Source organism: Haliotis rufescens, unplaced genomic scaffold (genome assembly GCF_023055435.1).
Source record: "Haliotis rufescens isolate VD_foot unplaced genomic scaffold, xgHalRufe1.0.p SCAF_2, whole genome shotgun sequence".
NCBI lineage: Eukaryota > Metazoa > Mollusca > Gastropoda > Lepetellida > Haliotidae > Haliotis > Haliotis rufescens.
In genome coordinates this window covers 8,191,311-8,218,585 of record NW_025963890.1, presented here as the reverse complement: position 1 = coordinate 8,218,585, position 27,275 = coordinate 8,191,311, and the positions used below count along the sequence as shown (strand labels likewise).

The following is a 27,275-nucleotide window of genomic DNA, read 5'->3' as shown; positions in this document are numbered from 1 at the left end:
TAGTGACACATGTACACACAGGATGTCAGTAGACAACGTAGCTATATATAGTGACATATGTACACCCTGGATGTCAGTAGACAACGTAGCTATATATAGTGACACATGTACACACATGATGTCAGTATACAATCCTTAATTTGAAAAAGACGTTTCAGTGGGCTTGGCAATATGGATACCACATTAATACATTATTAATATGATCAATATTTATCAAAACGACTTGGATTTAATGCTCTTGTCCACATTCAGCCAACCAGACAGTGTCATTTAGCACATGAGCATGTGACATCATCTATTGTCTTATGACGTCACGTACTGTCTCACAACTGTTAGAGCTCACGCACAGAGAGAGTGCTTCAGAAACACACAATGATGATAGGCAGTATGCGTTTTATATTTGTGGGTGTTATTGAGTATTCGATGCCCGAAACATTGAACATTTGACACCTCAGTCTATCGTTGACGGTTCCAGATTAATTTTCCGGGCATTGAAACCCAAAAACCTCCGCAAATCTGAAAACACATACTGTTTATCTCCTAAATATGTTAAATAGCACTCACTCACTCACTCACTCACTCACTCACTAGGATGCTGTAGCCACTGCATGTATGTGTGAACAACAGTGAACAAATATTTAACAAGTCGCTTTATTTCCTTATTGTTTTTTATCAGTATAAGTTATGACAATCTCATTTTGAGCAAAAGAAAATTAATGAAAATGACCTCTGAAAATTCGGGACATCGTAAATCTGAGCATTTTTTACACATTACTAAATCGCCATTAAATTACTGCGTTATTAAGTGTATGTTTTGAAATCAAAATATTGGATATTTACACGGATTCAACTCCTTTCGATGTGTCTGATCACTTCCCTGTTATAGTGTCCATACATGTTTTGAAATCAAAATATTGGATATTTACACGGAGAATTGAATTTCAAAAATAGCATATCGGTGATTTCCGGTATATATATTTTTTAAATCAAATCACCAATGATCAATGTGAAACAGTGTTTACAAAATCATGTTCACGTATGAGACGCCTATTACATCACGTGTTTTTCAAACTCAGCGGCGATACATACATCCCTGAATTCCTTATACGTTTTAGACTGAAATGATAAATGGCCTTTGTCACCAAACGCAAGCGAAATAAATTAGGTGTGAAAACGATGGCTATGATCGGAAAACTGCACTTGTTTGAAATGCAAACAACGCAAAATTCAGATATTACACTGTGTAGCATTTTCTCCTATTTTGAGCGACACAATGGCTCTATGCATGGGAAGTGTATCGTAGCAAGAATTAGGGAATTAGAAAATAGATACATTACAATCATTTGGTAAATTCAACAAAGTTTTCGTTCTGTGTGACGGCATGACTGATGCAAAATCACGCACGACAACGTTTTCTTTTTATCGGCATTTCTGACCATTTCTCTTGGTTACAATGAAAAACATAAAAACAAATAACAATACGCAAATTGTCAGAATGTCGCAAGCTCCGGCGTTTACACGACTTTAGCGTTCATACTCCAGTAAACCACCTCAATGTGAAATTCATTCCATGATAACTGCGTGATAAACCTATTATAACATACAAACTATTATTTAAAAAACCCACAAGATAGCTACATGATAAACCTAGGAAAATATACAAACTCTTGTAACTTTGTATAAGTAAATCTCGAAATTAATGCGAGAGGGAAATTAATGCGAAACATACGAGTGGTCTCTGTTCGCATTTATTAGACCATGCATAGTTGTCTCAATATTGAGACGCATTAGTTTCAAGATTTACAAACCAAGATAGCTAGATTATCTTCACTATTGACTAAAATGCAATTAAATTCTACGAAAATCCGAATAAAGAAAGCAATGCTTCATGCCTAGTATGTATAAAGCTCTTGACTTGTAAACAATTCTTCATATATTTGACAGAATACAAAAGACTGTGTAATGAAGTTTGATAATGGTCCCCCATCTTCTATTTGTTGACTGCAGCAAAACACATTGTACTTTTTTAGGAAGGATCGCAAACATGCAATGGGAATATACAATTTCTTGTTTACATGTAGAAAAGAACAAAATTGTCTTATAATTTCATAATAAGCGTATGTACACATATGACTTAATCTCAAAACTAAGGCATATAGATGTATATATGTCAAAGACGTGTAAAGAAAGTCAATAGGTTATAAGACATTGTTGGTTTGACCTCTCCATAATGTATTCATCTTCTTAATACTCTTGTTCCAGTATGTATGTATGTAAGCAATAATACTAAACAAATAAACACCATGAGGTGAGGGGAAATTGGGTTTAACGCCGCGTCAAAGATTGTTGCACTTATATAGCGACGTGTAAACATCACGAAGAACACAACACAAATCATAACATCAAATAGAAATAATGTCACATTGGCTTGTACCTTTTCCCAGTGAAGATGGCATTAACAGAGCTCAGGTTAAAGTTGTTGACGCTCTATCCACTAAACCATGGAGGCGGTCCCTAAACTACTGACCGCGTCTAATGATACAGCGTCCGCCCAGAAAGCGGAAGGTCCGGGGTTCGATCCCCAGCCGCGTCATACGAAAAGACGTTAAAAGATGGTACTTGTTGTTACTCTGTCTGGCGCTCGGCATTAAGGGGCTAAAACAAGGACTGGTCGGCTCGGAGTGAGTCCTGTCTGAGTGGGGTATCCATGTTAAACTGCGGCATGGTATCTCAGTGTCCAAGCACTATAAATCGGCATCAGTCCGGACTAGTACAAGCAGCCACACACACACATACACGTGCATGCAGTGCAATAATCTTGGACGCGACGTTAAACCCCATTTCACCTCACCTCACCTCACCTCACCTCACCTCACCTCACCCTAAACCACTAAAAACATTTTCTGATCATAACTATTTTAGTGAGCAGTATGGATATGATTTCAGTCCAACATTAGCTTCCAATTCACAGCCTATTAAAAAAATTTGATTCTGTCAGAAGTATCAAATCACAACAAATATATTGCAAGTGTTTCCTTGGCATTTAATTAGATCATCAAGCAATGTTTTTGCGTGTATGTTTCCATATGTAAGACCGATGTGCATTCGGTTCCAAAATCAGTTTACTCGGTTAAATATACAGGTAACTTAGCTCTACATTGAAAACATTAAAAACAATATCACATCATTTGACGAACGTGTTTAGGCTGCGTAGCGTTGCGAACATCAGATCCTTGATCAGTTGGTCGCATATGTATTCATGGAACCTCAAAAGTATTTGCATTCTTTTCACCAGGAATAACCTTAATTTGACATATTTTGCAATTGTGGATGTTTGACGGGTGTTATGATAACTGTTTCTGAAACTACCTTATTCTTTTATTCATTAAGATATTCCTATCCTATAACTCTATGTGTACAATAACGAGTATTTTTTTTAAAGATGAAAGTATCATGTGTAGGCAGATTATGTCTGTGATACAGTTCTGTCACCATGCTTCTTTTCTGACTGTATGACTCTGCGCTGCATAATACGATCCATTTCCTTCAGATTAAACTTGAAATGTTCAGCCATGCCTAAAATGTTTCTTGATACCTCAGATTGTTGGCAGCCTTGTATATCCTGGACATATGCTACAAGAAGATAGCAAATGATAGCCAAATATAATATGTAAAGATCCATCCTCAACCCTACTGTTGTACCAGTGGGTTCACTACCCCATGGAAGCATTAGGCTACTCAAGACCGTTGACATCAGAGAGGTGTTTGAAGAACCTTCCAGGAGGTGCTGGTTTAATGGCACAGCAGCCTCAGGTAGTGACCCAGACAGCCCAACGAGTATGTACAAGTTCAGACAGAGCTTCATAGGAATGATGAAAAAATCCTTAATTGATTGTTTCAAAATTTGATTCGAATATTCTATCCGTAGAGAGTTGCTAGGTAGGGTTGTGACATTAGTATTTGGAATCAGTGGAGGGACCTTAAAGAGAGCCTCCATGGCATATGTGTGCTTATCCATTCCTGTTTGGACTCGTTTCTCTATCCAGGTTTTGTGGACGTGCTCTACTGGATACAGTATGAACAGATATATATCATATAGTGCCAACAAACATACAACTAGATAAAGCAGCCAGCCAACCCAACCCGACTCAAACCAGGAAGCAAACACAGACAGGCAAACAGTGATGAGAACAAGCACCATCTGACATATTAGATTGTATATTTTTGCTTTCTTGATGACGTGTGTCCTGTAGTCATATTCAGCAGACAAGGATTCCATTTCCATGGTGACATCCTCTTCGATCTTGCTTTTCATCTTCTCCCATGCATTAGCGTTCTTCTTCATTTCCTCTTTCATCTGTTCTTTCTCCTTACGTAGTTTCTGAGCCTCAGATTCTGCAACATATAAGACAATGTTATGACCTTTCAGCAAACGTTAAAGAAGTATGCAAGTCCATGTATTGTGCCATGTATTGTGCCATGTCATAACAACAATATATCAGTATTTGCATAAACGTTATACTTACGACATCGTGACGTTGCAATCGAGGGCAGTATTTTTGCAATTGTTCGCAGTTTCACAGCTTCTTTTTCATTGATTTCCAACTGTTTGAGATGAGTGTGTGTAAATCGAAAGGGACGGAGACAAAGGAAAGCAAACTTGACAGCTTTGCTCCATCGGACGCAACATCGATAGCAGAAAGACACATTCTACCACATGCGAGTGTTGCTTTCCCATATAAGTTATCTTTCTTTAGCATCTTCCCAATGGCGGCTTTTACATTATATGCATAACCTTGTTCCTTCACCTTGCTATCGCCATCTTCTATGGTCAGCACGTCAGAAAGTACTTCGTGGTATCTTGGGTCCATTAACTGTTTCAAATCATTCCTCAGAAACTCTTTAAATTCTCGTGGTTTGGTACTTCTCATCTCCCCAATTAGATCCAGTGTGTGTGTTTCTTCTTCTCTGAGTGTGTCTATTTGTTTTTAAGCCTTTAGAATTGTTGTTTTGTTGAGCGCGCTATTGTACAGCTCGGTACCAAACCCACCAATTCCGGATGAAACCCCCAAAATAGTCAATCCTGTGGAAAGTCCGAATGTGAAAGGTATCCCAAGTAATCCTACTGCTGTGAGCACTCCTCCCGACACTCCCCCTGCCGCAAATGCAGATTTCGCTAAATAGAGCTTTTGTTGCGCTTCATCAAGATCTTCTGCAAGTTGGTGAAGCCTTGCTACAACTATCCCACGTTGATCAAATGAGTCTTTCAAAGAATCCTGTATACATTCCTTGAAGTCCGTAGATCTTCCCTCAGATCTCTGATATACAAATTCGCTGCACATGACCTGTCAATAGACAAATCATTCGGTAATTCATATTAGTTCAGTTTCAAGAGCCTCAGTGCAGAATAAAACAGAAATAATAAAGTTAGATCAGAATACAATTTGTAAGCAATAATTATAGTTTTATTTTACTAACAATCAATGTGAAAGTGTATAACGATGTAGAGCATTTGTAAACATCGAAAAGAAAACCTGCTCTACTAAGGGTGAGTGAGTGTGGCTTTACGCCGCTTTTAGCAATATTCCAGCAATATCACGGCGGGGGACACCAGAAATGGGCTTCACGAATCGTACCCGTGTCGGGAATCGAACCCGGGTCTTCAGCGTGCTCTAGCAAAGATGATAAACCGAGCTTCAAGAAGAACTACGCTCCTCCTTCTGGTGCCAATGTCCCGTGCAGCTCCAAACGTTTCAAACAAAAACATGAAGACAAAGTCACCTATACCCCCACTCTTTAAATATGTTTATGTGTTTACGAGGGCTGGTCAAACAGTTCTAAGCCTCTCTAACTTCCAACTATGGGCCATAACAAAGTGAACTAGTCAATGTAGGACATTGTTTGAGTAGTTCATTCTAAGTTCATTGAAAAGTTCATTATGCATTTGGTCTGTTGAGGTCATTTGTATATTAGTGAAAGCCAGTTGAACGTGATAGGGGTCCAAATGGACACAGACATGGAAAAGAATATGTACCGAGCAGTCATCAAGTTTTTTACTTTAGAGGAAAGTACTCCCCAAGAAATTCATGACTACATGTAACAAGTGTATGGGGACAAGTGCCACAGCTGTGCCACTGTTAAACCTTGGGCAGCTATGTTTAAGACTGGCAGAACAAGCCTTAATGATGACCCTAGGTCTGGACCTCCCTCAACCTCTATCAATTAAGATTCAATCAAGGAGATAGAAAAAAACTTACACTGCCAGATAGACGTATTACCATTGTTGAACTTGAGGAAGACACAGGTCTAAGCCATGGATCCATTGAAACTATTATTCATGAACATTTAAAGATGGATAAGACATCTGCTCGTTGGGTGCCAAAGTTCTGATCTTAAGGAAAAGGGAACTGACATAGCTTTGAGAAAATGTAGAGCTATTTGAGGAGGATTTCGTCAAATTCAAAACGAGATTAGTAACAGGTGATGAAACATGTGTCTACCACTATGACCCCGAGTCAAAAGTCAATCCATTTCGCAGGCACCAAATAAATTCAAGTCTTCAAGATCAGTGAAGAAAGTTATGGCCACTGTGTTCTAGGATGCAAAGGGTTTTGATCCTTGTTGATTACTTAGAAAGTCAAAAGACGTTTACCGGTTCCTACAATGCTGAGAGAGTATATCAAAGAAAAGCGACAAGGAATGCTGGCTGCCTGAGTTCTACGACTTCATGACAATACCTTTTCTCACGCCTTTCGACTTGCAAAGGCTGCTGTGCGACAATGTGGGTTCGAAGAGCTTAACACCCTCCATACTCGCCAGACCTGGCACCAAGTGATTTCGACCTGATTCCTAAACTGAACGAATACATTCGTGGATAGGGCTATGCGAAACGATGACATCGAAGCTGCCGTGAATGGGTTTGTCAGGGTGTCTTCAGAAAACTTCTTCCTGGCTGGAATTGAAAAGCTTCACAATCTTTATGAGAAGCGGATTGAAAAGCAGGGATCTTTTGTAGAAAAATAGAAATAAAGAAACTTTCACAATTGTTGGTTTTGTTCGTTAGGCTTAGACGTTTTTGACCAGCCTTCGTATTAACACCGCACTAAGCAATGTCCCGGTGGTCCAGTGATTGATAGTATGAGCAACGTTCATGAGGTCAGGGTACAAGCAGCAAACACAGGTAAACCATTTCAGTTTAGCGCAAGCCTGGGGTGTATTCAAGGTTTCATGTTAATCCCCCACCGACTATATATATTCTGCACTATGTGCCCCATTCAGTCTTGCTTGACAACGGTATAAGGATCTATACCGAAACGTCGCTTTTCACAGTATTAAAGAAGTTGTTATCCATAAAAATTGTGTATATCTTGTCTTCCGTCAACTTCTAAGTAATGCCTATCAAACAATTTGCAAGAAGACTCGTCCCCCCTATCGATCAAAGTTATGTGCGAAAATACGACAAACCAATCAGAATGCGCGTATGATTTCAAGTTCTTCATCAAAGAATCCCTCAGAAATAATTTTTGATTTGACATACATGTATGTCCTGCGTCTAAAAATATACCCAAGACACAGTTACGTGTGTTCAATCACACTGTATAATTCCGCACGTCCCGATGTGCTTTACATTGCATCTGAAATATATATAATATATGGGGAAATATATGTGAACCATTACGCAACGAGTTGACAATTGTTTTAGGTATGCCCGTTTGCGCTAAGATGGAACCCGGTCGCACAAAATGGCCATGAGAGGGGCACGAGTCGCTATTCGGCTTGTCCCGGAATAACACGAGTTGGTCACGAATGGGTTTGGCACAGCGGGTTAATACAAAAACTCCAAAACATTGGACTCAATGGCCAAAGATTTAACTATATACAGGATTTCCTAACATCACGCAAAATAACTGTGGGTATAGGCCAAACGCTATCGGACCAGTGTCCCCTAGAAAATAGCACTTTTCATCCTAATGATAAACAACCTGTTCGAGGGAATATCCTATAAAGTTAAGACATCATAAATTGAGGATGATGGAGCCCTCTGGGTCCAAGTTTCTTTTGTCTTTCTGATTTAGTTTCTCTAGTCAGCTTACTATCTATTATGTATTTAGTTTTAAAGGTTTCTGTCAGGCATATCTTGTTTGTTTGTTTGTTCGTTTGTGTGTGTTTGTTTGTTTGTTTAACGCCGCACTCAGCAATATTCTAGCTATGTGATGGCTGTCTGTAAATAATCGAGTCCGGACCAGATAATCCAGTGATTGATCTCATGAGCATCGATCCACACAATTGGGATCGATGACATGCATCAACCAAGTCAGCGAGCCTGACCACACGATCCCGTTAGTCGCCTCTTACGACAAGCAAAGTCGCCTTTTACGGCAAGCATGGGTTGCTGAAGACCTATTCTACCCCGGGTCGTCAGGCATATCTACTCTGCAGCCTTACATATATGTTTGAGGTGGTCACTTTGATCGTTTTCCTTAAAATCAGCCCCTTGCTGATTTTGAATTTTGAATATTGTGTTTTAATGGCACTCGGCGTTTGTGTTTTGAAGATTTCGTTATCCAGGTTTGTTTATTTCATTTGTGTATTTCATATGCTGTATATGGTCTTGTATATATTGCATTTCTTAAGAGGCGTTAGATCACTGCATCAGTACATAATTAAACTCAGATGGTGGTTACGGTAAAGTAGGCATTTCAAACATCAGTACAGTTGCTTGTGTGTGGATCTTAATTCATTTAAATATAAACTGTATCGTACTGCATCTATACAGTATGTTTTCTAGTTAAATTATTACCAGTATAAAACTGTACTAAATTAAATTATTATTTAAACATTTCCTAAACATATAATTGTATGAATACGGTATGGGATAAGAACGTATGTATGGGACATCTGTTGTTTTTATAACTTATTCTATATGGCCATTATTAGTATTGTCAAGGTTTTATTTCAACTTTGTTCGTAGGATGACGTGACCTCATAAATAAAGAAAATGGGTTAAGAGCCTATTCTAAGTCAAGAAGCGCTGGGCTGGGGTGGCGAGGTGAAGCCTTAGTCACACAGACAATGCGATGCAACCTCCTATCGACTGATTTCCTTTTCGACCGACTGGCGATCGCTGAGACCGGTGCAACTACTTCTATAGTCCAGGCCCTTAGGGGGATATCGTGCAGATGTGTCTACAAGCATCAAATTTGGCACAGGTGTAGACCAGAACATACTAAATTCATTTTTGGAGGGCGCCAAAGCCGGTGACCATTGGGGCCGCCATATTGGCAAAATCCAAGATGTGCTTAATCCTCAACAAGGGCTACTATTTGTGTGTTTGACGAAACTAATGCAGACCAAGGCTTGTGGATGCTCGACTATCGGCAGCGCGTGCAGTCTCTCATAGATGCAAATAGCATTGAACATGATACAAAACATCACTAGCATGGGCATCCGCAGCATGTGCAATCAATTTACCCTTCAACCGGAAGTTATTATTTGACTTTGCCCAGCTTTTTAGATTTGTATCTACGTTGTCAGTTGCCACCTTGCGTATTTTGTTCTGGTCATATCCATCACCGATAATGCAGCATTTGACATCACTGCGTTTTCCATGTGATGCCCCCGCTGATCTGAGTGATGTTGGGTGAACTCTGTGTTCATGGTTTTGACGCAGCCTCTTCACACGAAAACTAGTACAGCAGCTCCTACATGTTTTGTGACACTAAGCATTATGGGATCGGAGTGTTGCTGCAATACCTGATGCATTATTTAGTTGATCAAAGAAGACTGTAATATCAGACTGAACGGCATTGATTTCCTTAAAGTCCGTCAGGTCTCTGCCAGGAGTTAAAGGTTTTCTACCTTTGGTGTTTGCAACTCTCCATGTTTATCAGACTGGCATATACAGCAAAGTTCTCAATTGATACGTTCCATTGCTGGCGCAATATCACAGGTACAATTTTCAATTATTTCACCACCACCACCACCACTACTATTCTATGAATACATTCACTGGACAAGTAGCCATATACGCCACCTACGTGTGATTAATCCACAATTAGTCATGACCACCTATATCAGCGTTTCTTGAAGAAGGAAGAATACATGCAAGGAACAATTTATGTTACCTTTATGTGTTCAGTAATATAAACCATCAACCACAAGCAATGCATTATACTCATTTGCAGACCAGAAAATAACATTATAGTGTCACATCCAAATTAAACCTGAACCTGCAAGCTTTTGCTCTTAAGTATGCCCCTGGAAATACTCTGACAACTACAGTGGACAAAAGTATTGTGTATGTCAAAACAAAGTTCGATTTGGAATCCTTGAGGTCAAAAACCTATGAAAAGAGCCTTCATTGATGATCCTAGACAAAATCCAATAGGGACTGGCGGCCATCATGGATTTTGCCAATATGGCGGCCCCAATGATCACCGGCTTTGGCGCCCTCCAAAAATGAATTTAGTATGTTCTGGTCTACACCTGTGCAAAGTTTGATGCTTGTGGACACATCTGCACGATACCCCCTTCCGGCTGGGCCGGGACTATTCGGCCCTTATTTTGAATTAAAGTACTCACGGAAATGAAAAAAAGTGTTACGTCGCTGTAACAAAATAACAAAACAACTCGAAAAGTACTAGTCTGGGTTTGCTAGTTTGATCTCAGTGAACAATACAAAATGTACTTTACAGGAGGTAATTTGTCGTCACAAAGTCCGAATTGACATAGCAGAAACAGACTATAGGCATTATGCACCTGTTCTCACCTGTCGTCAAGGTGTCATAGGTCATGGACATTCACCTTGATCTTACTTACACCTGGTTATGCCCTGTTTCACAATAGTCTGTTTTATTCACATTTTTACACACTTTTACTCGTAAAAAGGCATCAAAACCTTTGATACGCTGTATTTGTGCCAAGGCCCAATTAGTACTAATTGAGTTGTTTGAATATTTACATATTTTGTATATTAACTGCATTTATTTAAGATCTGAGGTCGAAAAAACAGGGTTTTTTTCATTTCCGTGAGTACTTTAGGGTATGACCGACGATCAATCAGCGATAGGTTTTGCAACTTGTCAGTTATCGATCGGCAACTGTTCACCGCAGATACGGCGAAATGTTTGCAACTGGTTGAGACCGATCGGTGACCAGTCAGCGAATTTTCGGTGACTTGTTGCAACTGAACGGCGATCAAAACATAATGTGCATATAAAAAAGGTGCTTTTCCGAATCAAATAATTTCTTTGTAAGTGGTCAAGATGTTAACATCAGAACAGTTGCAGTTGCTCCGCCTGCAAAGAATAAATCAAAATGTTGCAGTTGCTGTCATGATGATGTACAGAAGAATGAAAAGGACAAGGCGAAGGCAGTATTGGCAGAGACCTTGGCTCGCAAGAAGGCTACAACTAGGAGACTAGGAGACTAGGAGAATCTGATGGCAGAGTTGGAGAGAGAAAGTTGTGGTGATTTCGTGGGCTACCTCAGAATTGAGCCTTTCAACATTGGACATCTGTGGCTCTTCCTCCTCATCAGGTATCCGCCTCTTCTGTTGTTGAGATGTTGTTGGATCTGGCTCCATTGTGGCAGACATGTGCACCACAGCAGTTGTCATTATTGTATCTTCTACAATTTCTGATTATTTTTCCTGCCTTTACGGACCATAGTGATGAATGGAAATAATTGATGTGAACTCTCTGAGTACTTGTGACAAAATGATGCTGTAATACACAGACAGGTCTTTTTATAGACGGTTACATGTTGCAAACCCAACGGCGAATGATCGACGCACGCTTGGAAACCATATTACAACCGATCACCGCCTCATCACTGATCAATCACCGATAGGTCGCCACTAGGTTGCAAAGAGTCAACACCCTTGTGTAGACGAAACTTTTCGCCGCACAGTGGAAAGCAATCTGCGATTAAAATAACACCACTTGGGGACATCTAGGGGACATCTAGGAGACCTCTAGGAGACCAATGAAACCTCCGAGCGACCAAATCGGTCGCAGCCAGTCTTTTGTTCATGTTTGGTTGCGACCGAATGGGTCTTGCGACCGCTTTGAAATCTTGTTGCGACCTCAGTGAAACCTTTCAGACACCCCTGAAACCTCATTGCGATTGTCAAATATTTTGGTCGCCAGGAGGTTGCATCGCGGTCGTATCGTCTGTGTGACTGAGGCTTTAGTGACCTTGACATTTAGAGCTGGCTGGATAACTGGTTCTCGTTAGTGTTATGGATACTAGAAATTCGTCGCCCGGACGTCGTAGAAGACAATCCGCACTGGAGATTTCGATCCTGATCCGAAATAAGAAAAACATTGTTTACATTATAGATTTTTTTTAAAGACAGTTTGTCAGTTACTTTAGGATGAACTGAATAATTGAGTTGTATATTGCGAGGGGTTTGTATGGACTGAAATGTCAGGAAATGTTGTGCTGAAAAGTGTTGTATCTTGGACAGTGGTCACAAACATGGCCTTGATCTTCGGGAGTGTTGCAGTTGCTGCAGTTACCAATTTGATGTCTATTCTGTTTATATACTGAGTCAAATTAAAATCTTCACATTTTTAAAAGTAATCCCATATATGATATACAACGGACAAATGTATCAGAGAGGTAATTTTTAATCATTAATGTCCAAAGAAGGATTTTAATTAACGGTGGTAACCATAATTTGTTCTAAGCACCTACGGTATTCGGTAATAACATCAACAGTTTAAATCATAAGTCCCAAGCACGAGAATCTGATGGCACACAAGTTCAGTAGCGTGTATGGCCACCATGTGCGTTGACAACTGCCACACAACGCCTCCGCATGGACCTTGTGATGCTTGTGAACACATGATTGGGAAGACGATGCCATTGTTGCTGCAAAATGGTGCCAAGATCTTGCAAATTCTGTGGTTGGTTCTGGAGAGTGCGCAGACTTCTGTCAAGAGCATCCCAGACGATGCCATTGTTGCTGCAAAATGGTGCCAAGATCTTGCAGAGAGGGAGACCTTGACGGCCAGTCTATGACGTTGACGCCCGCATTCTGAAGGAAATTCCTTGTCAAAATTGCTGTGTGGGGTCTGACATTGTCGTGTTTGAAGATCAAACCGGGTCCATGTGCTGCCATAAAAGGCAGAAGTTCTGGTGCCAGTACCTGGTCGCGGTAAGCAGCAGCGTTGAGGTTGCCACGGTTGACAAGAAGCCTCGAACGTGCATTGCCACGGAAAACACCCCACACCATGACACTTCCGCCTCGAAATCTGTCAACTTCCTGTACACAACACTGGGCGTAACGTTCATGACGGCGCCTCCACACCCTCGCCCTACCATCAGCAAATCGAAGATTAAATCGGGATTCATCACTTAAGACGACTTGATTCCAATTCCACTGAGTCCATCGTAAGTGTCGCTGTGCCCACAATTGACGTTGACGTCTGTGTAATTGAGTCAGAATCGGCCCGCAGTATGGCCGTCGTGCTTGAAGGTGAGCAGTTCTCAGACGGTTTCGAACAGTTTGCGCACTCAGTCTACTCCTAAACGGTTCATTTCTGGTTAATGTAGCCGTCAAAAATCGGGTACGGAGGTGACGTAAGACCATCTGACGATCCTCTGCATGTGACGTCACACGTAGTCGACCTGGCCGAGGGTCACCTACATGTACTTAATGACTGTATGGAAGTGCAGATGTCAGAAATTAACAAGAAAGACTCAAAAGACACCCACCCATAAAAAAATGAAAAAAGATAATAAAAAAATGTTTTTGTGAAATAATTAAAAGTTGGGAGAAAATGAATGATTTCCTCTACTTTGGATGCATGCCAAATAGATTTTCTTAGCCCTGCCTGTAAATATATTGATCCCAAGAATAATTATCCAAATTGAATAAAATAAAGGTCTTCTCATCAACGTGCACCAAAAAAGAATATATGGGAGAATAAACATAATAACATGTCACAAATCACTCAACAGTTAATCAAATAACCATGAAGGCAAGTCAATACATTATATTGATTACTATAATCTAGTATTTGAAATAAATATATCAAACCCGAACCTGTAAAACACTAGTACCCCTTAATTTCGAACTACATTGGAATATGCCTTATCATAGTTATATTAAAAGTATGTAAGTCAAATTGTTTAATTTTACTTGCATATTTCAATGAAAGACCTCTTAGTCTAAGGTGGTTTCAGGTTTGTGCAACAAGTAACTGCTGTTAGTATTCCATATGAATATTCACAGTGATATACTTCTTTGTCAAATTGTGTAAACATTATTTGTTAAGTCCAGTGATGAATAGAACTGGTGTTGGACAATGGTAATTTTACACTGTGTATATACTTGATGTCTAGTTCTATGTTGTTGCAGAACATGAATGCTTTTTTTCTTGGTCATACAGGAGTGAATTTCTGCTGTACAGCAACCAAAAGATGAAGCAGCATCCAGCACGCAGCAACTTCAAGTCAGAAGTGGCCAAAATGCAAGACAAATACACTGAATTATGGAGGCGATCACCAATGACATGTCCTACATTAAGAAAGATACTTACTAATCAATGAAGTGTAATTTTATTCTGAGGGAAGAAATAAAAGTGTTACACCTCGTCAGCAATATAATTGTTATAACACTGCAGACTGTGATTGATAGCACGGACAAGATTAAAAGATTAATTGTGATGAACGGTAGGGGTTTTTAAATTAATATTTCTGGTTGTGAGGCTCAATTGAACCAAGTCAAAAAATTGCAACAAGTCCAAAACATTAATAGATTCAACTTATCACTCAGTCAACACCGATGAACACAATTTAGTGCAACCATATTGACTTGATGCAGAGATAGAAACAATTGCACCTATTTTTCATATATTTGTGTATTTCAAATATCCTGCCAATAAATCCAAGTCAAGCAAATGAGGTAACTGTCATTTCACATTTTCCGCTCTCCATTTGGACCAATCTGTTTTAAGATTACTGGTCAAGAAATGTCAATGTTTATTGGCTATTGTTCTACGAATCAGTGTAATTTGTATGCTGGACCCTCAAACAGCGATGCAAAAGACATGTTGATATTTCAACAAAGAATTCTTTTCACAAAAGCAACAACTGCTATGCCATTGGTTAAGTCAAATTTTCATTGGTAAGCATCTGTTGTATTTTCTTGGAATTTTTTTACCCATAAACTGGAAATCTATTATCACACATTCCATGTGCATTGTTATGATATTATATTCAATATCAATTCAGTATCATGGCTGATACAAGAAATATTAAAAAACTTTTTTTGTATGGCATTATCCCTGACAAAAACCAATAAATAAGCTTCAGATCTATTCAGTAATTTTATTCCAAGGTCATGAGTATTAAACATTCATGGCAAATATTCCCAAATGCCAAGCCTGAGCAAATAAATGTGCCAGCATGCACTGTTACTGGTGTCGGTATCTAGATTCACACTGGACTTTATGAGAGAGTCCCAAGATGATCTGCAACACCATGTTGATGACAAGTAGGTCCTGTTCCAACAAGTGTCCAGTGTATATGGTGTATTCTGATGGTCACAGACATCATTTACAAAACCAGTACTTCAGCAAAATGTTCAGATAGAACTTTAATATGTTAACACCTGTATACACAACAAGAGTTGTTCTTTCATAGGCAATGTAATGCTTGTTTGTGAATGTAAGAATATATTTACTAAATTTTACCTTTACTCTCTTGTAGTTAATATCTGCTAAATATAAACTAGTAATCGATTCTGAAATAGCCATATCTCAAAATGACAAAATAAAACTGCGTGATTACACCTTAATCGATCGATACAGATACCATACATCGTTACTATTATGTTTTGAGCAATATTCCCCGCAACCTCTTGACATCATCATCATCATCATAGCTAGATGGGCACTGCTGCTACACAAACTTAATACATAATATTTTTATATTTCTATTTAAGAAAACCAGACGTTCAGCCATTGCCTGTTGGCAAACATGGATGAGCTGAATGAACTCTAAGCAGCTTTTCCAAAATCGAGCAACTGAGAGAGCACTGGTGAGTGGATTAAATTTCTTTAGATGTATTAAGTATGGGAAATTTACTCCAGTTCGATACATATTGAAGATCCGGGGTAAAATAGGTCTTCAGCAACCCATGCTTGCCGTAAAAGGAGACTATGCTTGTCGTATGAGGCGACAAATGGGATCGGGAGGTGAGGATCGCTGACTTGGTTGATGCATGTCATCGATCCCAATTGCGTGGATCGATACTCATGATATTAATCACTGGTTTGTCTGGTCTATATTCGATTATTTACAGACCGCTGTCATATAGCTGGAATATTGCTGAGTGCGGCGTGTGTCCGTCCGTCTCACAGAGGGTACTAAGCTTATGAAATCAACTCCTCCTACAGTTTCCAGAGAATATCCCTGACACTCAACACACAAGATGTCGACATGTTGATGATACGAATATCGCAGTCCCGTTTCGTTTCGACTAATTTTGACAGAGTTACTGCCCCTGTTTTACGGATCTTCATTTGCCTAATTGTGAGAGAGGGTACTAAGCTTGTGAAATCAACTCCTCCTACAGTTTCCAGAGAATATCCCTGACACTCTACACACAAGATGTCGACATGTTGATGATACGAATATCGCAGTCCCGTTTCATTTCGACTAATTATGACAGTTACCGCCCCTGTTTTACGGAGCTTCATTTGCCTAATTGTGAGAGAGGGTACTAAGCTTGTGAAATCAACTCCTCCTACAGTTTCCAGAGAATATCCCTGACACTCTACACACAAGATGTCGACATGTTGATGATACGAATATCGCAGTCCTGTTTCATTTCGACTAATTTTGACAGAGTTACTGCCCCTGTTTAAAGAATGTTTCATTTGCCTAATTGTGAGAGAGGGTACTAAGCTTGTGAAATCAACTCCTCCTACAGTTTCCAGAGAATATCCCTGACACTCTACACACAAGATGTCGACATGTTGATAAATCGCATATCGCAGTCCCGTTTCATTTCGACTAATTTTGACAGAGTTACTGCCCCTGTTTTACGGATCTTCATTTGCCTAATTGTGAGAGAGGGTACTAAGCTTGTGAAATCAACTCCTCCTACAGTTTCCAGAGAATATCCCTGACACTCTACACACAAGATGTCGACATGTTGATGATACGAATATCGCAGTCCCGTTTCATTTCGACTAATTATGACAGTTACCGCCCCTGTTTTACGGAGCTTCATTTGCCTAATTGTGAGAGAGGGTACTAAGCTTGTGAAATCAACTCCTCCTACAGTTTCCAGAGAATATCCCTGACACTCTACACACAAGATGTCGACATGTTGATGATACGAATATCGCAGTCCCGTTTCATTTCGACTAATTTTGACAGAGTTACTGCCCCTGTTTAAAGAATGTTTCATTTGCCTAATTGTGAGAGAGGGTACTAAGCTTGTGAAATCAACTCCTCCTACAGTTTCCAGAGAATATCCCTGACACTCTACACACAAGATGTCGACATGTTGATAAATCGCATATCGCAGTCCCGTTTCATTTCGACTAATTTTGACAGAGTTACTGCCCCTGTTTTACGGAGCTTCATTTGACTCGTCAAAAAAAATCATGCGGGGGATGTTGTGCTCTCAGAGCACTCTTGTTTTTTAACTTGATACATGTACTGCCAGGTTCTCTTGGACACTACTGAAGTTAATAAATGAAACTTTCCGTGCCTATCTAAGGTACAAACCCCAAAAGATGGTTATAAGAACTTATTTTGTATGGAGTTATGGCCCTTGCTTCATGCTTCTTTAACTTGATGGAATGGGGGAATAAAGTTTGTCTCGCAAACGAACTTGAAGCCACATAAATGAAATTTTGCAGGCCAATATGAGGGGTATATGTTTAGACTGTGTTTTAAAACTGGTTTTGAGAATATATGTTTCACATCCACCTTGTTGCAGATGGTGTAGCCGACGTTGGGCCGATGCAGGGACGATGATCAGATGGCATGCCACCTGGGCTGTAGTCCATATTTTAATATATAATTGTAATAATAATGTTTGTAGCTTAGGGGGGACTTTGTTTAAAACAATGTAACTGATATTATCTCATCCTGTGGCTGAGGCTGTATTTTTGTTTTTTATAGCTGTTGGCAATTCATGAATGTTAATTATTTTGTTTATTGGGAGGTGGGTGTGGCCTTTTGGTGAATGTTGGGTGTTTTTTAAAGGTATTTTTTAGAATGGGTTGGGGGTGGGGGTAGTAGTTGGTGGAGCTACTGGTTTTAGAAAAAAAGGGCAGAAATAGCATTAGCTTTTTCTTTATTTTTGGTGATTTTCTAAATATTTGGGTAAACAGGTAGGTATGCCTTTAAGGACTACTTCGTGTAGTTTGTTTGTTAGGTTTGTGTTGAAAGTGTCAATGTCTGTGTCCTGTATTTTCGGATGTGTCTGTTTGGTTGCTGAGTTTTGTAAATAACTGCCAGTTAAAATGTATTTGCTGGGTGGTTCCTGAAGTTTGGTCTTTAACAAAGAGACTCTAGCGTTGTTAGAACCTACACCGAAACGTCGCTCCGAATACACCGATCCAGTGCCGATCGATAAGCCCCACCCACAAGCTGTCGTTTTTGTAAGCCCCACCCACATAGCTATTCGCTATGGCTTCACAGCTTGATTGCGCGGGCGATGAATTTGGCACAGAATATTTTAGGACCAGTCATTTGTCAAAAATATCGAAAGAGGAAGGCTATATATCCTCGGACACCGTGGTAACGCGGCATTCGTTGCATCGCGGCATTTGTGATTTACGGTAGTAACCAGGAAGTGTTCACTTCGTAAACAATTTCAATTTCCACGGAATGTTCCGTCTACTGTAAGTAAGGAGTTATTAACGCATTGATACATACTTCTGGCATCTTTTTTTATATTGCCTTATCCCCCATCTATCAATGGCCAACGATATAACCCACAGGTCCCCAATTAAACTTTCTCTATCGACCTGAACTAGATTATCTGCATATTCATGGCGACTAATAAGGTAACGGAAGTTACGTAGTCCGCACATTTTTCCCGCTCTGTGCCCAGAATCTATTCGGAGATCATGAGGGCCATAATGCCAAACTGAAAAATACGTTCCTCACTAGAAGCCAAAAGAAAAATACATACTTTGGGCATACTAGGAGTGCTTTTTATCCCCCGCCCCAACGAAGTTGGCGGGGGATATAGAAATGGGTTCCGTCCGTGTGTGTGTGCGTGTGTGTGTGCGTCCCGGAGCAAAACTCAGAAACCGTTAAATATTTCTATACGAAACTTTGCATGTCTATCAGGCTCATGCTGAACTGGTGCCTTTTGCTGTTTAGGAATTTTATGGATTTCTATCCCCCGCCCCATATAGAAATGGGTTCCGTCCGTGTGTATGTGTGTGTGTGTGTGTGTGTGTGTGTGTGTGTGTGTGTGTGTGTGTGTGTGTGTGTGTGTGTGTGTGTGTGTGTGTGTGTGCGTGCGCGCGCGTGCGTGCGTGCGTGCGTGTGTGTGCGTGTGTGCGTCCCGAAATCGTTTCCGGAGCAAAACTCAGAAACCGTTAAATATTTCTCTACGAAACTTTGCATGTTTACCAGACACATACTGAACTGGTGCCTTTTGCTATTTAGGAGTTTTATAAATCTTTATTTTTTACGTTTCCATGGCAACAAGTTGGACTTAGGTTCTATAAGGGTGGTGTTCGTTTCCGGAGCGTAACTCAAAAACCATTAAATATTATCTTACAAAACTTTGCAAGTCTACTAGACACATACTGAACTGGTGCCTTTGCTATTAAGGAATTTCATAAATTTTTATTTTTTACGTTTCCATGGCAACAAGTTGGACTTAGGTTCTATAAGGGTGTTGTTCGTTTCCGGAGCATAACTCAAAAACTGTTAGATACTTTCTTACAAAACATTGCATGTCTACTAGGCACATACTGAACTGGTGCCTTTTGCTATTTAGGAATTTTACAAATTTTTATTTTTTACGTTTCCATGTCAACAAGTTGGACTTAGGTTCTATAGGGTAGAGTTTGTTTCCGGAGCATAACTCAAAACCCATTCAATACTTTCCAACAAACACTTTGCATGTTTTCCTGACACATACTGTACTGGTGCCTCTTGCTATTTAGGAATTTTGGAAATTTTTATATTTCACGTTTCAATGGCAATAAGTTGGACTTCGGTTGGTGTTCGTTTCCAGAGCGTAACTCAAAAACCGTTAAATACTTTCTTACAAAACTTTGCATGTCTACCAGGCAGATAATGAACTGGTGCCTTTTGATATATAGCACTTTTACCATTTTTTATTGTTTATGTTTCCATGACAACAAGTTTGATTTAAGTTTTAATATAGATTTGGTTTACTTAACGAGTATAACAAATAAACTGTTAAATATTTCCTTGCCAAACATTGCATGTCTATAAAGCGCATACTGAACTAGTGCCATTTGATATTAAGGACTTTTAGAAATGTTTATTTAAGAATTTCCATTGCAGCTATTTTGACATGGGCTAAGAGAAATGTTGGGTCAGTTACCTGGTTTGGGTTGGTTGGTTGGTTGGTTTGTTGTTTAACGCCGCACTCAGCAATATTCCAGCGGTCTGTAAATAATCGGATCTGGACCAGACAATCCAGTGATTGATATCATGAGTATCGATCCACGCAATTGGGATTGATGACATGTATCAACCAAGTCAGCGAGCCTGACCACCCGATCCCGTTAGTCGCCTTTTACGACAAGCATAGTCACTTTTGGGTTGCTGAAGACCTATTCTACCCCGGAATCTTCACGGGTCACCTGGTTTGGGACCATAACGTGTTAAAATGGGCGGGGGATATAGATAACTTTGTCAACTATACGCTTGTTATATATTTATTGTTGACTGTTAACATTTTTTCCATTTTGTGACAAATTATTGTCATCAATTTTTAAAAAATAAAAAATAAAAAATCTTAGAATATCATTTCTGATATGTTGTTGTTGATTTTTAAAATATTTTTCTCTTACTTTTCGGTAAATATGCATTGAATACCTATAACTGATAACACATTTAGAATTTTACTTGTGCTGTCTTTGCACTTGTCTGGACAAATCACTGATGTCTGGCATGATCATACCAAGTGGTTGGTAGAATTATGTCCTCCTTTTGTCCAATTCGGACCTCCATACACAACTTTTCTCTGTACCGCGATACGATGGAGTTCTCTCCCTTGTCAAACAGAGCGCGAGGCCCGGGTTTTACTCGGCGCTACTGATGTAAACAAGTAGAGATTGCTGCAGAGCATCAATAGCTCCCCGCAATATAATGTTATGTGCAGAGGAAATAAGTGTAAGCTATGGGAGGAGAGAATTTGTGTTCAGTACAAATTGGTTGTTATTAATGTACTTATCTTTGGAAAGCACAATAAAAGAAACAGTGTCTTTAATTGGTCAGCACAAAGAAAACCCAGGCAAGAAAACTGGGCCTGTCAGGCAAAACTTGATATATACCCATTATTAGTACCAATAAAAAAAATCCTATATAGATAACGCAACAAATGTAATTCTAAAGCATGCTTTTGCAGCAAATATCAATATTTCTGGTCAAATGTTGGTTGGGTTAAATAAAGCAAACTTTTAAAATAGTGAACACAAAAAATGTAATGAATCCACTCATTATATACTCAATAGACTTCAGTTCAAATGTAAAAATTCACGCAATCATTAATGGATTCCCATTTATCTAGCAGCAAGTTAGGAACATACAGTTTGGTCACGTTATCTATAAATATTGAGAATTATCTTACATATTGTAAAAAGAAAGGCCATAGGTCACTTTTCTCAAAACTTCGTTTAAGTTATCACAAACTAAAAATTGAAAAAATTGTAGATATACACACAAAACAAAAAAAAACATTTGAACATCGTCTGTGAAACATGTGATGTCTCAGAAGATGAACAACATTACGCATTGTCTTACATAATACAACCAAGAAAGAGAATCACAAATAATCCCCAATCATGATAAAGAATTTAGTACACTCTGTTAAAAGGAGCAGATTCTTAATAAGTTTACCAACAGTTATCCAGAAACAACTTCCAAGATCTGTTAACATATCAACAATTACAAACAAATTCCTTGCACATGTATGTACAACATTACCATAGTTTTGCTCACTTCCCATATTGTTTCCATATCATAATAATACACTTGTTTTACAAATAAAATTGTTATAATGTACCTCTTTGGAATGTTGAATGTTCCTGTGTTTTTTAATTGTCGTTTATTGTGCATGTATTTTGTAGTTTGTGATTGTGTAATATAGCCACTGTTTCTTCATGGAATGTTCCGCAATACATATCTCATCTAAAACATCTTTGTTGTATAATAGTTTCTTACAGTTGCTTACGGGGGCATTGTTGGCCCAGTCGCCGAAGCCGCTGCAATTCGCTATGCAGAGTTGTGTCCCTTGGGCACGCCAGAAACCTATGACAGTGTGTTTGAATCTCGGTTCACTCCGATTTTGTTGTCAGCACAAAACCCTTGCTCGTTGGTTTCACCAAAGTGGTGAACGTCTAAGACCTGCATCACTTCAGACTTTCCTCCCACATCAAGCTGACACGGAATACTATTCAAGACGGCGTTAAACCCAACTACCTCACTCACTCTTGTGTATGGTTCCGTTTGGTTAACTGGGTTTGTGTTGTGATTGCTTCCGGCTTAGATTTGAAATTTGTTTAGAAGAATGTTACTATATTCAACCCAAACATCGTGGAGATATCATGCAACCGTATTATCTTTTTGGAAAATAATTGCAAACTACAGACCAACCTGTCCTATGTATCCAGAAGCAAAGAACATATACGGGTGTATGATCTCTGCTGGAATTTTTTTTGTTTTTTTGTCAAAGCAATAAACCATGCAGAAACGTAAACCGCCGCATGAAACAGTATGTACCATACATTACATACAGTGAAGTATTAAAAACAATGCTGTGCTCAACTATGCACAGCAAGCGCCATACATGTGATTATGAAGATAACTAATAAAAAATTCTCATATCAAACCCGTTGTTTTACATGTGTTGTTTATTGAACAAAGTCATACTTTATAGAAGCCTGTTATTTAATCGTGTTGAAAAATATGTTGCAAAAGCAGTGTGAAAATTGAGTGCGCGTGACAGGCTTGGCCTAAATTCCTTCCTGGAACGTTTCTCGATGGCTGCCTGAATAACATACGATACATTGCAAAGGTAGTGCGCAATTGAGCTGTTCGGGTAAGGGAGATAATCACTCACTCGCAGTGATACAGCTTGAATAAGGCACGATGTACAGCAATGCAAGGTCAGTGCGTGAATTTATCACTTCTATACTACGCCTATAGCTAAAGGAGATAATCGCTCAATGCGCAATAGTTTATTCTTACAAAATATAGACCGGTTAACTTCAGCGAAATGGGATCATTTTTAGCTCTACAAAACAAAATGAACAAATTTCATGGGTTATCAGCATTACGAAAATTGACTAAGTCTCAAAATAGCAAGAAGATTTTGAAGTATCTCTTATTGCTGGAAAAGATAAACATCAACATTTCACGCACATTTCACATGATTTGTATGTTTCGTTTCGGTAACTGTGTGGCTTGAAATTTCAAAGAAACCAACATGTCGACTTACATGCTACAAATTTAACCTCTCCCGTATACTTCCCCGCCTTAAGGGCGGGGAAGAATAATGAACTTTTATCAGTAAAATATGCATTGTTAGATAAAATAAATGACATCTGATATAGAGAACACGAATAAGCATAAAGGTTAGTGAGTACATTTTGTTCCGTTCAGCCTACATGACAAGTACCGCGACAACCCGAGGTTGCAGACTTTAATCTGTTTTGGGTTATATTTTAGTTGTTAAATTGTCTATGGGGAGTGAAAATGAGTCATATACATCCAATGTAATGGTATATCGGTCAATGAAGAAGTCACCATATATATGGCTGAAAGTTAGAAGTGTGCACTACTTCGAAGCAGTCATGCCAGGCAGAGTATATTATATTGTCAATATATAGCATGTTAAAAATATATTATTCATCAGAGGGCGTGGTAACTAAATTTTGTTTTTACTTTCCGTTGTAATTGTATGGAAAGCATTGGAAACCGTAAACACAGACACAAGTTGCAAATCAAGTGAATATCTATAAATATATAGTCAACAGTTATATTGCCCACGTTTCCTGTCTGGTGCTCTAAGTAAAACCAATATAACCTGAAAGGCATAGACTTAGTGGGTCTTTTTTAATGAATAAAAATAAAGGAATAGTTGATAAAATCTAAGCAGTTCATTATTTCCCCACACTGCTACATAGGTTTTTATTATATAATATACTAATCATAAACATATATTTTGGGGGCATCTGGAACATGGGGTTAGACAGTTGTTCATCCATTCTAAATGACTCTCAATAAAGTTACTTACAGCGGTAAACAATTTCACAATCAGGATTTGATCATGTGACTACTAGTATTCAAGACAAAACATGTTAATTGTTAAACACAGTAAAATAAGGCCTCGCGGCCTGCATATATTCACGATAACGGCGAGTTCAGGAGGACGGGGGCTCGCGATATATTATGTCGAACACGAGTGACTGCACGATCGCACGCGTGTACTCGTGATCGATCAAGCACGGAAGTTATATAAAGAATATTCTTTTCGAATAGATCTACAATTATTTTTAATACATTGACCCGTGATGATCCGGGTCGAGAAGAGGTCTTCCCATATGTTTGCCGTAAGGATCGGGTGCTCGGGCTCGCTCACTTGCTTGATGCATGTCATTGGATCCCAATATTGCATAGATCGATGCTCATGATGCCAATATTGTCAGGGTTGTCTGGTCCAGACTCGATTAATTATTTACAGACCGCCGGCATAAAGTGCGGCGTTAATTCTGAACAACTAACAAACAAATATTTTCATTAAATAAAAATAAACACTTTGTTACCATGAACGGATGAACCCATCATACATGTGATGAAATTAAATGTGTAAACCTATATCACTTGTGGATCCGCGGCGACGCTATTTTGATATGCCTACTGTGCCCGTTCGGAAAGGCGTCATATTTCCGCCCTGTATGCTCGCGCGATCGCCTGCATTAGGTATTGGGGCCCTTTCGGTATACATGAACTTGTTGATAAACTTTTCAAGTGTCATTTTCTACGGGGACCCATTTCTCGATATTGTGTGTCAGAAACGCATTATTTTAGCCTCTCTAGTGTGTTCGTATATAATGTGTGATAAAGTATAGATATGTGTTTTTATCCTTATGTATGGTTACAGTGACATTAAGGCCGATGTAGTACTGCCAGCCCACCCACAGATGCTTTCAAATAATTTAGTCATTCCGCACGGAAGTTGAACAGCTTTTTTGTTCGTTGTGGTCATTAGATCCCACTTCATCGAAATAGCAACAGGTTCAAAGTTTTATATTGAAAACACGCAGCCTTTGAGATCATATAATCTTCCGCTACTGAATTGGTAATTATAATGGATATATTGGACAAATACACGCTACATTAGCTGAAAAGAAGCATTATCAATACACAGTATCTAGACAATGATTTTCGTTTTTCAACATTAAAGACAATCGACTTTAACAAATATATATACTTACGATTTTGATGAAATCGAGATTTCGTAAAGTAAAGATACTCCGGTGAACAGGCCCGTATGAAAAATACGATGTAAATCTACCACCGCTTTACACCCTTTGCAAGTTTCCCTTTGCGAAACGAAATATAGTTCTTTCTTTATGATGGAAGTATGAAGCACCCTTTCGCATCAGTTATTTTGCCCGGGAACATGCATGTGACATATCGAAGTTCAACTTGCTGCTGTTGCCTTTCCTTATCACGGTCACGTGATAAGGAAACGGACCGAAAGTACCAGTCACGAGGTTATGAATATACAATTAAGGTGATGTCATACCTCTATTAAAGGACAAAACTTAGTGTAGTGAACATAGCAATTTTGCATTTTATTTCTTTATGTCATGGTTAATCACAAATGCTTCACCGAAATCAAATTTGAAATCGTAAAACAGACGAAAGAAAATGATAGGCTGAATTGTCAACCAAACGAAAAAAACATTTAACTGGGGTTAAAACGGGTTTTCGGTTTTGTCACGCTGCGCAATTTCTAGCTGTCCACTTCAAACCAATCTCATTAAAATCAGATCTTAGTTGTTGTTCTGGGGCATGATCAACCCTGGAAAGAAATGAAATATGAACTTCGAAAAACGCAATATCCTGCAATCAGAGACTAAATCTTGTTAAAACATTCAAATATATGAAGAAAAATCTGATTTCCTGAAACTAATAGCTATAGAAATTTTTTAAAAGTGATCATAGCAAGGACCACATTGCAAAGTTCCCATGTCTTGTTCAGTGCATGGTTTCAAAAGCATGATTAAATATCTACATGGGTTTGAGTGCTGGGTTCTGTGATTAAATCCACAATCCCTTTGGAAATCTTCTAGTTTGGTAAGTGTTTTTTTGTTTGTCCTAAACACCACACTCACTAACATTCCAGCTATATGACAGTGGCCTGTTAATAATCAAGTCTGGACCAAACAACCCAGTGATTGATATTGTGCGCATCGATCCACACCAAGTCACCAAGGATAGGTTACGGGACCTTTTGTAAACTGGAATCCCTGGAGTATGTTGCTAAGGCAGTGCTGACAAAGAAAGTGGATAAAAATTAGATAACAATGTTAAATCTCGATACACAGTTGTTGGTGGTGCAAGTTAAGTAATGCCAGTGTGTTTAGTGTAAAATGTTATTCATCAATGATAACAGGTCAGACCATCAATGATAACAGGTCAGACCAATAATGGAACATAACATGCTAATCTGCTTAAGCAACTGGGAGAGAATATCAAGGCTCAATGTCATGGAAAGCTCACTTAAGGTGTGTTGTTTCACCAGGACAATGCACATGTGCACAATTCTGCCATGGCTCCAATGCTTGATTGTGTCTTGAACTCATTGAACATCCTCCATATTCATCATATTTTCACTGTCAGATTTCCACCACTTCCCAAACTTGAAGAAAGAATTGTCTGGCAATCATCATACAAATGATGATGACCTCCTTTCTCCTATGGAGGACTTTTTACACCACCAGGAGGAAGCCTTGAACATCAGCAGGGTCCAGGCACTCCAGCAACATTGGCACTAGTGAGTGGACCTCGGAGGGGAT

General features: G+C 39.1%; 1 long non-coding RNA gene across 1 annotated transcript; it reads right to left on the bottom strand.

Annotated features, from left to right (window-relative positions):
• Nucleotides 1–633: 633 nt before the first annotated feature.
• LOC124111121 lies at nucleotides 634–25,913 on the bottom strand. The gene is made up of 4 exons (XR_007222145.1): nucleotides 25,686–25,913; nucleotides 4,527–5,345; nucleotides 2,852–4,395; nucleotides 634–1,577 (listed from the first exon to the last, which is right to left on the bottom strand). It is a non-coding gene; the product is annotated as an uncharacterized LOC124111121 (long non-coding RNA).
• Nucleotides 25,914–27,275: the final 1,362 nt, after the last annotated feature.